This window comes from Rhinolophus hipposideros (genome assembly GCF_964194185.1).
Source record: "Rhinolophus hipposideros genome assembly, chromosome: 4".
NCBI lineage: Eukaryota > Metazoa > Chordata > Mammalia > Chiroptera > Rhinolophidae > Rhinolophus > Rhinolophus hipposideros.
The window spans coordinates 82,248,642-82,260,784 of NC_138050.1; the positions used below are offsets into that span (position 1 = coordinate 82,248,642).

Below are 12,143 nucleotides of genomic sequence, written 5' to 3' on the forward strand. Positions count from 1 at the left end.
GTGCTATCACTAATATCAGGTGATGATTCTGCATTTGGAATACACACACACATACACTTACACACACAGATACACACACATACACACACATACATACACACACACACATACAGATGCACACACATACACACACATACACATACACACGCATACACGCACATACACACATACACAGATGCACACAAACACATACACACATACACACACATCCATCCTGAATGCTTACAGATTCCATGCTTTTTTGCTTTTGTTTAATTTTTACTTGCCTCATCACTTCTCACTGCTATTCCTATATTTCTTGCTTCTGATTTGACATCTTATTTTACTGGATGAGATGCTGAAATGGTTTGATGATATTTCTAGAGAAAAGCATGGGCTTTGTGACAGCTCTGCCTCTTGGTGGCCTTTTGTTCACCAGTTTAGCAGTTGCTAGATCGTTCTTTCAGTAGTGGGGTGCTGCTCATACTTTCACATCTATCTTCATTAATTAAATAACTCATTCCATAGAAAGCTCCATGTCAGACCGTCTGTGTAGAGTCATTGTTAGATAAAGCATAGGGCTTAGGGATGCCAAGATAATTCATCGCTTAAGAGCAAATTGACATTTTTCAGGTAAAACTCCTCTCCAAACACGTTGTTTATAAGTCCTGGCTGAACAGCTCACAAATATGAGCCATACTGGTAACTGCTGAGAAAAACTGTAATTAGAAATGCTACTGAATGTGAGTCAGGAGACAAAAGTTAGAATCTGTCTTTGTCCCTTACTGATCGGTAAACTTAGACAGGCTATTTTGTGAACCCCAAGTCTTCTGTTTCTTTTTGAACTTGGAATATAAAAACAGAAGTTGTTGCATAACTCCTGCAGGGAACATGGCTTTTATGTCCCCAGTAAATACAGTGACTAATACATGTAGAGACTAATTATTTGTTGAATTGAAATTGTATGCCTATGGATATTGATATCAGTGCATGTTATTGTGAACAGTAGTTTCAAGGCGAAAATGGTTGGATAATTTAGTGTATACTCATCGCAATCAGCTATAAGTATATAACGTCTTTACTTCAGACTCTAGTAATTTAAAATATATGTAATTCAGAGAAAGTTGGAGTAAAGCTAACTGTTGTTTACTAAGCCCATTTGTCATCATTTTGATAAAATGATAGTATCAATAATCTTTTAAAGAATATATTTTGGTGAACACACAATGGGATTTATAGATGATGTAATACAGAATTGTACACCTGAAATCTATGTAATTTCACTAACAGTTGTCACCCCAATAAATTTAAAAAATAAATAAATAAATAATATGTTCAAAATACTTAGTAAAATAGTCTCCCATTTGAAAGGACTCATTCATAGACAAATTTAACCTGACAAGTATTTATGGAGAATTTTCCATGGCTAAGGCACTATAGATTTTTTTCTTTAAAAAAGGGCACAGCCTCCATCTTTAGTGAACTGGTCTGTCAGTGTACTAGACAGGACTCAGCTGGATTGTCAGACCAAAGGCCAAGGATTTAAGGCCTATAATAAAAGTACAAGCAAAATGACAAAAGAGTACAATGGGAGCTGTCTATTATGACCAGAGAATTTGGGGACACCTTCCTAAGCTGGCTGTGCAAGGCTCTTCTCATCGGATTCCTATTCTTCCGTTCAACCTCATTTGCTGACCTTATCCCAATTTCCCATCTTCCTCAGCCATACAACGGAACAAATCTCCAGATGTGCCCTATGGAGCACTGTGCAACCCCTTCTTCCCCCTACCTGAACTGACCGGCCTAGGTGCCCCCTTTCTTCTTGCTTTAGTTGGTGTAAACTATATATTTTGTGAAACTGCCTCAGTGTCACCTTGTCTGTTAAGCCCTCTGACCGCCCTCCTTCCCTAGCCAGGTAGAATTCCACCCTCTATGACCCTAGAGCACATGGAGGTGTCCCCGGTGTAGCCATTCAAGAGTCAGAAAGGAAGATATGTGAGAAACACTGGAGCAGGAGAAACAGCAGGGCATGGCATCTGATTGGACTTGAGGAGAAGGGACAGGGTGACTTTGAAAACATCTGGCGTGTGTGGTTAGGAGTTAGAATGATACAAACAGACTTGGAGACCGTAGGTAGGAGAGCGCTGATATTTCCTTACGACCTGCCAGGTCTCAGGCACAGAGCTCAGCTATGCCGGTGCTTTCCGTATTTTAGTCACATGTGTCAGTCTCTTGAAAGGTTAGGACACTGTCCACTGTCATGTAATGGACAAGCAGTGGAGCTGGGATTCAAACTTTGGTTTCTCTAGTGCCTCTGTTTTTGTCATTACACCTGCTCTCAGACAAGTTTGCTAATAACATGCCACACTCCTCTGCATGTCTAGCCTGCGGTACCTGCCTGCTTAGAGTCGGTCATTAAGGTACTTTGAAATAATAAGGCAGCAAGCAACTTCAAATGGTCTGCTTTGAAGGCTTCTCATTAATGGGAAATAGTCTTTCTTCCCAGTCTACTCCAATTTTGCTTTGTTAGAAAACCAATGAGAAGACAAGGACCAGTAGTAGCATGAATAATTAAATTAAACAGGCAGCTCTTGAGTGCTTGCCCTGCACACTGCTCTCTGAATAGTAATGGGTGTGATGTAAAGACGAAGACAGCCAGGAAATCTGGTCAGGAGATGGCCTCGTCCTCAAGTATCCAGCATGAAAAGCATGATAGGAAAGCCGTGAGTAAGCTTGATACACGTCGCTACAGCAGCACTGCAGGGGTAATTGGTTCTGACTGCTGGGATATGGCGAATGTCACCTACCCAGGCGAACAAGCCCTGAAGTGCCATCTCTAAAAAAGGAAACCAAAAAATCTGGATCAGTAACAAAATACTACGAGAGTATTGCACGTGTTTTCGTTTATGGAAAGGGAGTTTCCACTGTGATAGAGAGTGACTATTTAGAAACACGCTGAACCTACGATTTACAATTACCTGAATGTAGGTACCAGTGCTATTCATAATGAATTCATTTTGGTTTTCAGAGGGTTACCCTATTTATTAACAAAATAAGTTCATCTTTTTTCATACATTTACAAAAGTAAAGGCTTCAAAAACACCTACCAATTCTTAATTCTGTTTGTATTGATACATAAATCATCAGTGACAGTTAGAAATGCCACGGGGTCTTAGGAACCATGCTCCTCATTCGCCTTCCTTTGCTCTGGGCTTTATTTTATCCACACAGCCATCAAAACTGTGTTCTAAGGAAGAGTACGGTAGTACTATCCCTGGCACTTGTACTTTCTCATTCTCTGCTAAGAATAACTAGATTATGATTGTTGGTCATCTTATCCTGAATGGCAAAATTAACTACTGTTTATATAAAATCTGTGGTTTGGATGGAATTATTAAAGATAAGGAGGAGCTATGTTTTTGTAGAAAATATATTCACTATTGAAGAATATATAAAAAATAATGTTGATAATGCTTAAGATAATTCAGTAAAAATCTTGGTAACTAAGAATAAAAAGAATTATAAAGTAAATATATCAATCACATACTGTTACTAATTTTCAAAGTTTAAAGGGAGATACTTGTTTGCAGACTAGACCTTTAAATGGCACTCGTTTTAAATAAAAACCTCCCAAATTTATTTTCCTTTTTACAAGTGGATATTCTAATTCATTAGAGTAGAATAAAATCATAGAATGGATACAATGTAAGTAATAGATTCTCTTAATGTTTCACAAAATAGAATAGTCTTATGTTGACTTCTATATGTTATTTTTAAAAGAATATAGAGTATTTGGATTAAAGTAGTTTTACTCATTTGATTAACAAGCATTTATTAGCACAGAGTACTGGAGTAGGACTTGGGGTACAGTGATGAGCCAAGTTCAAAGCCGTCCTCAGTACTGCACTACTGAGTGGGGTAGGCAGACCGGAAAACCACCCATCACAGTGGGCTGTGATGAGAGTTCTAGCACATGTGTGCCCAGGCTGCTGAAGAGTGACATGATCAGATTGTCTTTGAGAAAATTTTCCTTCAATACAGTGCAGTCAATAAATTGGAGGAAATAGAACATCAGACAGGGAAACAGAACCATTGGGACTTGGTATTGGTGAAAAGATGGCAAGACTCTAAAGAAAGGCTGACCACCATGGTGGGGATAAACTGGGGAGGAGAGCTGGACAGATATTTGGAAGGTGGAACTGGCAGATGTAGTAGTCAGGTTGGGGCAGGTAGGGAATAACAGATAGGAAAGAGTCCAAGAAATCTCTCCAGGTGGAGATTTATGACTTGATACCTCAGGAGAGGAGATGGGGTTGCCTTTTTCTTTTTTTTTTCCAGATTGGAAAACAGAAGGCGGGGGGACATGTCTTGTTTAATTTGGAAAATACTGAGTGAAGTTTTGGTTGCATTGAGGTTGCTTTCAGACTGCCAGTTGGAAATGTCTTATATCCCTCTGTGGTGCTTAGGAGAGTCTGGGGTGTAGATTCTTTGGAATCTTTCTTTTATACATTGTAGTAGAAGCCATGGGAGCCAAGGAAAACATATGCAGATGAGAAGAAGTCAAAGTCAAAATCTTGGTAAACATTTATGCAACAGGAAAAAGAAGAGGTCTCTGCAAAAGAAACTGAGGAAAAGGTAACCAGAAACGTAGGAAAATAAATATTGTCGCTACATAGAAATCAATTCAGAACAGTCAAATAAAGTATTATCCTTAGACCTTGAACTTTGTTCTTTCAGTGAAGTACGGTTTTATTATAGGATATTTTTATTTATATTTGATTTCTAGATTGGAAGGGCTAAGTCTCTATGTTAACACATTGTCCTGTAACTACTAATTCACATTCTCAGTCTACTTGTCAAGTTCTGACCAGATATCCTGATTTATTAAAGTAGGGATTTACAGTGTTCAGAGGCAGTACAGACTAGTAGTTAAGATTATGAACCTTGGTATTCAACTCCCAGGGTTCAAATCCCACCTCTACCACATACTAACTGAGTGAAGTGGGGTTGGCATTGCAGTTTCTTCATCAGGAATTTGTCCGAGTGAAATGAGTTCAGATCCATAAAGGTCTTAGAGACATTGTGGTACGGGGAAAGTGCTATCTGCTTTAACAATTATTATTTTTATCAAATACCCATTACAGAATTGCAGGGGGACGGTCTTGTTTACATATAATGGAAAAGATAGTCAATTAATTCAGTCCAGACAATTCAGTGGAGCAGAGACTAACATATTGATTACTTGTTTGGTTGAATTTACTTGTTTGGTTGACAAGACCAAATGGATCAAACGAATTATAGGACAAATTGGTCTGTTTGGCCTAAAAAGTAATTTTATACATAAAATTTTAGAAAAATCAAGATTAGGATAAGCATCCAATTACCTGAAAACCTTAATTTATGCCTTAGAAGTAGCAAGTAGAATCTATTTTTCACTTTATATTATTTATATTTCTTAGCCAAAACAGAAAGATTTTGAATTTCATAACTGTGAAATTGAATATCCTTTATTGAGCACCTATCATTTACCAGGCATTTGGCCTGTGTCTTTCTAAATTTCACAACAGTCCTGTAAGAGTAGTGTTCCCATTTTACATGTGGAAGAACGGTGTTTCGGAAAACTTAACCCCCTGGCCTGAGCTTGAATTGTCAGTCGGTGACTGAGCCTGCCATTGACCATGTACTCTGCCTGATTTCAAAGTCTGTGCATTTTTATGCCACCTTAACCCCACTAAGAGGGAAAGCAGCCTCGTCTCCCCCTGGACAGGTCAGGGGCTTTGTCATCTCAGTTCTAGGTTTCTGTTTTCTCATTTTTAAAGTATCTCATTTTCTTCCAGATCTAAAATTCTGTGAACTTTTATGAACTAATGTAACAGAAACCAGAAGACAAGATAGGAATCTTGATTCTGTTTTTTTTTTCTCCCTCATATGCAAATACCATTCCTCAAGTGAAACAGATTGTCACAGCAAATATGTTGAGCCTTGAGTGTAATGAAGCTCATTTGTCAGTGTCTGGGGCCCCGTAACTTTATAAAAGTTAAACAGGGAATCATTTCAGAAATGCACTTCTGAACTGAAGAGAATGCCTATGTTTCCTGTTGCAAAAGGTGTTCCTTTTCAGTTGCTTGAGAAAATAATAGAGAAGCTGATGTGAGAACATGAGTGTTTTGTTTGACCCAAGCTTTTTCAAACTGCACATTCCTCTTATGTGGATTGCTGCTCACACGTCATTTTAATATGAAAGGGCACCTGTCTTTTGTCTCAGTACACATTTACCTTTCAGCATTTCATATGGTGAAATGGGAGGTACCTGAAAAAGTTATTTTTGTTTCATGGGTTTTGGGAATCCATTCAATACCTGGTGTTTTCTTTAGACTTTATTATGCCTTCTGCTGGGTAAATGTCATGGAAATGCATTTAGTGACTCTTAATCCTTTGCTTTAAGTAAAATTGAAAGAGACAGCAGTTCTCATAATAAATCAGTTTGTTGACTGTATCAAGAAGAAAACCTTGATGTGAGTTTTTATTTTCCCAGGACACTTCATAAGAATTCTATTTAAATAATGCCTGTGAATGCACACGCACAAATTAGCTAATATACGTATAAAATTATATTTAACATGAACCCCAAATGTGGAATGAAAAAGAGTATTTTAAAACAAAAATTAACAAAAGCCGTCTTTTTTTGGCATGTTCTCTTTTCACTCTTTACAGGACTATTTCACTTTAAAAAATAGATGCTCTTGCTACTAGTTTTGGTCAAGATTTTCTTTTTTCAGAAGTGTTCTGGTTTAGTCCAGGTGTTTTAAAGAACTGGAGGAGAACAGAAGTTGTGCTGGAAAATGGTCAGATTCTTTTTATTAAATACAAACAGTAGAAATGGCTTACAGGTTTGTCGTGGGACACAGAGACCTTCACTTCAGAACTGAAGACCTAGAAGTTGATAAGCCACCCCTTGGCTGGTGTTAAGCTGCCAATTACTGAGCTCGTGTCCTTTGATTTTTCTTACATGGTAGCAATTCAACGTCTCAACTTAAAAAAGAAAAATCACTTACTAACACTTACTGGTAAAGACATACATAAAATGCCATTTTATATCATTTCACTATTTTATAGGATTACTATAAGAAACAAAATCAAAGATGATCTGATGGTGGAGTCAAGCTCTTGATTATTTTGAAAAATGTTAAATACATTTTCAAAGATTCTGCCACGAGGGTTTCTAAGTGTACTTGTGGGTTAGAGAAAAGAAGTGAAGAAGGTGGATATGCTATTTTTATTTTTAGCTTACTTCTAGGGAAAACAGTTTTGAATAACAGTTTTGCAGAGTCCTAATTCCAATGAGTTTAAGGACAGTTCACTATTTCTGAAAACGTGACAAATCGTGTTTACTATTACCTTCATTCGGCCTGATGCAAAGCAGCGGTGAGCAGGGGAAACAGGCACTGGGAGATGCCTAACTCCTTTGTCCAAGCCAACTCATTCCATAAGAACATTTTCATGCAATGTTTACCTACCATTCCATCCCTACCATTGACTTTTTAACATTGAATTTAACTTTCTGTTTTCTAGTAAGATTTTAAAGGAAAGAAAGTAGGATGGGAGATGGATTCTGTCTGTTCTTCACTGTATTCTTCAGGGCTCATTTTATGTACACTACCATATATCTTACAAACATTTATCATTTTGATTAGTTTTTATTCACATCATAAAGTTAGTTTCTGTTATGATCATTTGTTTATCAGAGTATACTCTTTAAATTGCTTCAGAGCACAACGTGCCATGTAATGCGCCTTTTCATAAAATGCAGTAGCCACTAAAATTGTTCTTGTATCCACTTCTAAAATTGAATAGTTCAAAGAGAGCATTCATGGTTTGTTTGTTTTTAATGAAATGCTAGGCACTGGGCAGGTATCATCGAAACCTAGGTGTCCCTTAAGCGAGGGGCAGAAGCCAGCTCTCCGCCTGGTCAGAGTAGCCATCTCCTCGTCCCTCACTGCCATAGCTCAGGCTCTCATTTTAAAGGGAGATTTGAAGATCTTGGGTTTTTGGTGTGTTTTTCCTCTTTCTTTTTAAACATGGAGATAGAATACCCAAACTCTAGTTTTATTAATGAGGCAATGGGGACAAGGAATGTTATGCATAAGATTGTTTTGCATGTTAGAAAAGAAATTATGCATTTTTGTAAGAAAATTTTCAAGGAAAACTCATTTATCACTCAGATACTTAAGTTTCCTATTTTCTGATATGCTTCCTCCCTCCTCCCCTTCCCAGTGAAGAAGGTTTGCATTCTTTACTATATGCCTTCATTAATCACTTAGCCCCTAAAAACTTATGAGCTTAGAGGTCCTTTTCATTGGTTTTATTCATGAGTAAGGAAGTGTCTGCCTCTTGTATTTTTCAGGCGTATTCCCTTGTCATTTTTTAAATTAAGATATAATTGATACACAACATTATGTTTCAGATGTACAACATAAGGATTCAGTATCTGTGTATGTTGTGAAATGATCAGTGCAATAAGTGTAGTTAACATCCATCAGCACACATAGGTACAATATTTTGTCTTGTGATGAGATCTTTTAAGATCTACTCTCTCAGCAACTTTCAAATACGCAATGCAGTATTATTAACTAGTCCCATGCTGTGCATATATCCTCATGACCTACTTTATAACTGGAAGCTTGTACCTTTTGACCACCTTCACCCATCTCATTCACCATTGTCTCTCATGATGGCTTGTTTCATTTCACTCCACCTCACAGAACACTTCAGATTTTGCACTAAGTTTCCCTACTCCACATTTGTGGCCTCAGAGAAATCTTTCATCAGTGGTTGCTTTCCCTGATCCTCCCGTTTAAAATATCCATCTTAGAAACATTGCCAAACATCTGAGTTCCTACATTCTGATCCTTCCCTCCATGTAGCCTCCTTCCAGACTCAGTAGAATAGTAACTTGTCATCATTCACAGTGGCCATTGTGGCATAACTGTATTGAAAGTGGCTGTGGGGTAGGGGAGTTCCATCACTGTGTAGAATCACTGCCCTTTTGGTTACCTTGACCGTGATATAGATACATTCCTGATCCTTCTCCATCCTGACCCTCACCCTCAGAGGAAAGACCTTCTTCATTTTTTAATGAGCAGAAAAGATTCTGAAGATGTTTTTTTAAACCCTGGTTGAATTGGGTGAGCCTTTTCGGAGAATTAATGCATTTCCTGTTGCCCAGAACTCTCAAAGTATTTGACATGAATATCATGCGTTTATTACTGAGAAGACTGTTAGAATTTTAATTAACATCTTAAGTCAAGAATAAGTGATTATTCTGTAGCCAAAATACTCCCTCACCTACCCATCCCAAACTAACAATGTGTATCATATCCCAGTACAATGAGGTAGCATAATCAGGGAGCCTACAAAGAGCAGAGGTGCCCCTCCCTTACGTGAAGGATCAGTAAACGTTCTATAAAGTTTCAGATAGTAAATTTTTTAGGCATTGCAGGCTCTACACTCTCTGTTGCAATGCTCAATTCTGTCATCACTGGAAAACAGCCATCAACAATATGTATACAAATTAATGTGGCTGTGTTCCAGTAAAAACTAATTTATGGATGCTAACATTTCAATTTCATGTAATTTTCACATGCCACGAAATGGTCCTCTTCTGATTTTTTTCAACCATTTAAAAATTTAAAAGTCATTCGTAGCTTACATGTTGGAACAAAAAAACAACAAAACAAAACAGGCTACAGACTGGATTTGCCACGGGGGCCACAGTTTATCACCCCCGACTGTGAATTTTCAAAGGGAAAGGACATAAATACCATTATTAAACAGCCAACATAAAAGTAGAAGTAGTGTTATAATTTTGTGGAAGAAATCGGAGAATATTAAGTGCCAAAATTGGGTGTACAAGGAAATCCAGAGAGCACCTGAGACAAGAACCTGTTCCTACGGGGACCATACCAGCTTCTAAGATCCTTCTTAAAATGAGACTGGGAACTCTTGTCTCCTTCTCCTTGCCCCTATCTACCTTCCAGTCCCAGCCCAGTTATGAAGTTCCTTCCGCTCACCTGATCTGGATTGGCCAGGTGAGGGTGCAGCAGCTTGTCTAATCCCAGTCATGCGCATAGAACATTTCCTCACCAGGATAAACACACATATCCTTCTACTGCGCAACTGAGAAATACTTTTTCCCAGTTCAGAAAATCCTTTATTCTTTCTCTCTTAGGCCTTACACTCCTCTGTAGCTGGTTCCATAATAACATAGGCGATAGCTAAGAGATGCCTCTTGATGACAAAGAGTCAGCTACCTGAGCTCAGTGTCCCAAAGATGGATGTGTTTTTGAAGACGTGATTTATATCAAACTGAGCTTATTAGAGCCCATGCTCGTGATGTAAATTTCAGAAACGTACAGGGATGACGTGTAAATAAAAGCATGTTAACAGTTGCCATTGATAACGCTATCTAATAGACACCCCCCTCCCCCCCACACACACATCTTTTTAAGTTAGCGGTTTTGCTGGTTTTCATTTTTTTAATTCTGGTTAGTAGACACTTGCAAAAGGAGATTTTTTATCTCAACAGGGCTTCCAGAATGAGTCAGAAATTGAGGTTTTGGGTTCCTCCAGTCAGTAGGTTTCTACTTGAAAGGAACTCTTTCAGAATAACCTGGAGCTTTCTATGGGCCACAATTAATGCATTAATGTTTCTGGATTTAACTGGTCTGTACTATTCACTCACTTCTGAAAGGGTCATTTGCTCCTAAAGGACCCATATAGATAGCATTTATTTAACAGAGGAATGACAAATCTTGGGTCCTGTTAGGTCTAGTTTTCCCATGTAGGCATTACTTGTACATCTCATTTACAGGGCCTAGTGGTTTCGTGTGTGTGGTGTGTGGGGTGTGTGTGTGTGTGTGTGTGTGTGTGTGTGTGTGTGCGTGCGTGCGTGCGTGTGTTGCAGTTTTATTAAATCATTCAAGCACTTGTTTGGCACCTATTTCAGACTCTGAGGGTACTAAAATAGTGGAGACATGGCCCTTGACCTCCACATGTTCAGAAACTGGTAGAGAAGAAAGGAGTCTGAACAAAATCTATATGCTATAATGTGATAGATGAATTAATAGAAATAGAAAGTGAATCATTTGGGAGTACCTAAGAAAGTAGAACTAACTTTGTCTGAAGATGTGACAAAGTTTAGATGGGGGAAAAATTATTCATTCCACTGTAGCCTAGTGAAAAGCACTGGGTTTGGCACCAAACACATCTTTTTACTGTGTTTGGGCAAGTTACTTTACTACATTGGGCCTCAGTTTTCTCATCTGTAAAGTGGGGTTAATGATACTCACTTTGCAGCTCTGTACACAGGGATCACCAAATTGCTCTCCTCCCTATCTCAGGCCCTTTTCACAGAGGCCATGTGTGGCAGAGTAACATGTTGTTGACTATTGGATGGAAAAGGCAGGGGAGAGATCGGTTTTTGTGGGGTTGCATGGGGACAGGGCTTCCATTCTGAATGAGAGCCAGGAAAAAGCACACCTGGGTCAACTATTGTCCCGCTCCCCCTGGGAGCTCATTTGGACAATGGATAGTGTATCTTTTCCCAGCAAAGCCTTTGCATATTTTACTGTCCTTACAAGTTGACTGAGGGACCAGGTCAAATTACATACTTCTTCAGACTGCTTTTTACTGTGAGTTTCAACACTAGAACCAATTTGATGATTCCTGGGCTTGCCCTAATTCCTAAGTCCCTGAAAACGGTATTTAAACTTTACAGTATTAAGATATCAAGGATTCTTTCCCAATAGACATGGAAAAAGTAGATGTTTATGAATAATATGTACTGAATACCTAATTTCTAGGGGTGGTGGAGTGCTTCACATTTTAATGAAATTTTGTGTCTATTCTTCTCAGTTATCGATAAATGGACATTGTATCCTAAAATAGCCTTAAACCATCTAAGTAACGCACATTTTGGAGGAGTATCGAAATGAAACATAATTAATTACCCTCTATAATTAATTCTTCGTGAGTTTCAGTCTTATTGTCAAATCACCCTCGGTAGGGCTCTAATATCCTCTTGTAGTCTACCAGTGGTAGTTACAGCCGGTAGCAATCAGCCTATGCCTTTTGATATTTTCACTGCAGAGTAACTTACCTGTAAT

At 38.3% G+C, this 12,143-nt stretch overlaps 1 protein-coding gene across 6 annotated transcripts in view; it reads left to right on the forward strand.

Moving 5' to 3' along the window:
• The window catches only part of KLF12 (KLF transcription factor 12), a 566,208-nt gene that overhangs the window by 541,902 nt on the left and 12,163 nt on the right, over positions 1-12,143 (forward strand). The window lies entirely within an intron of this gene.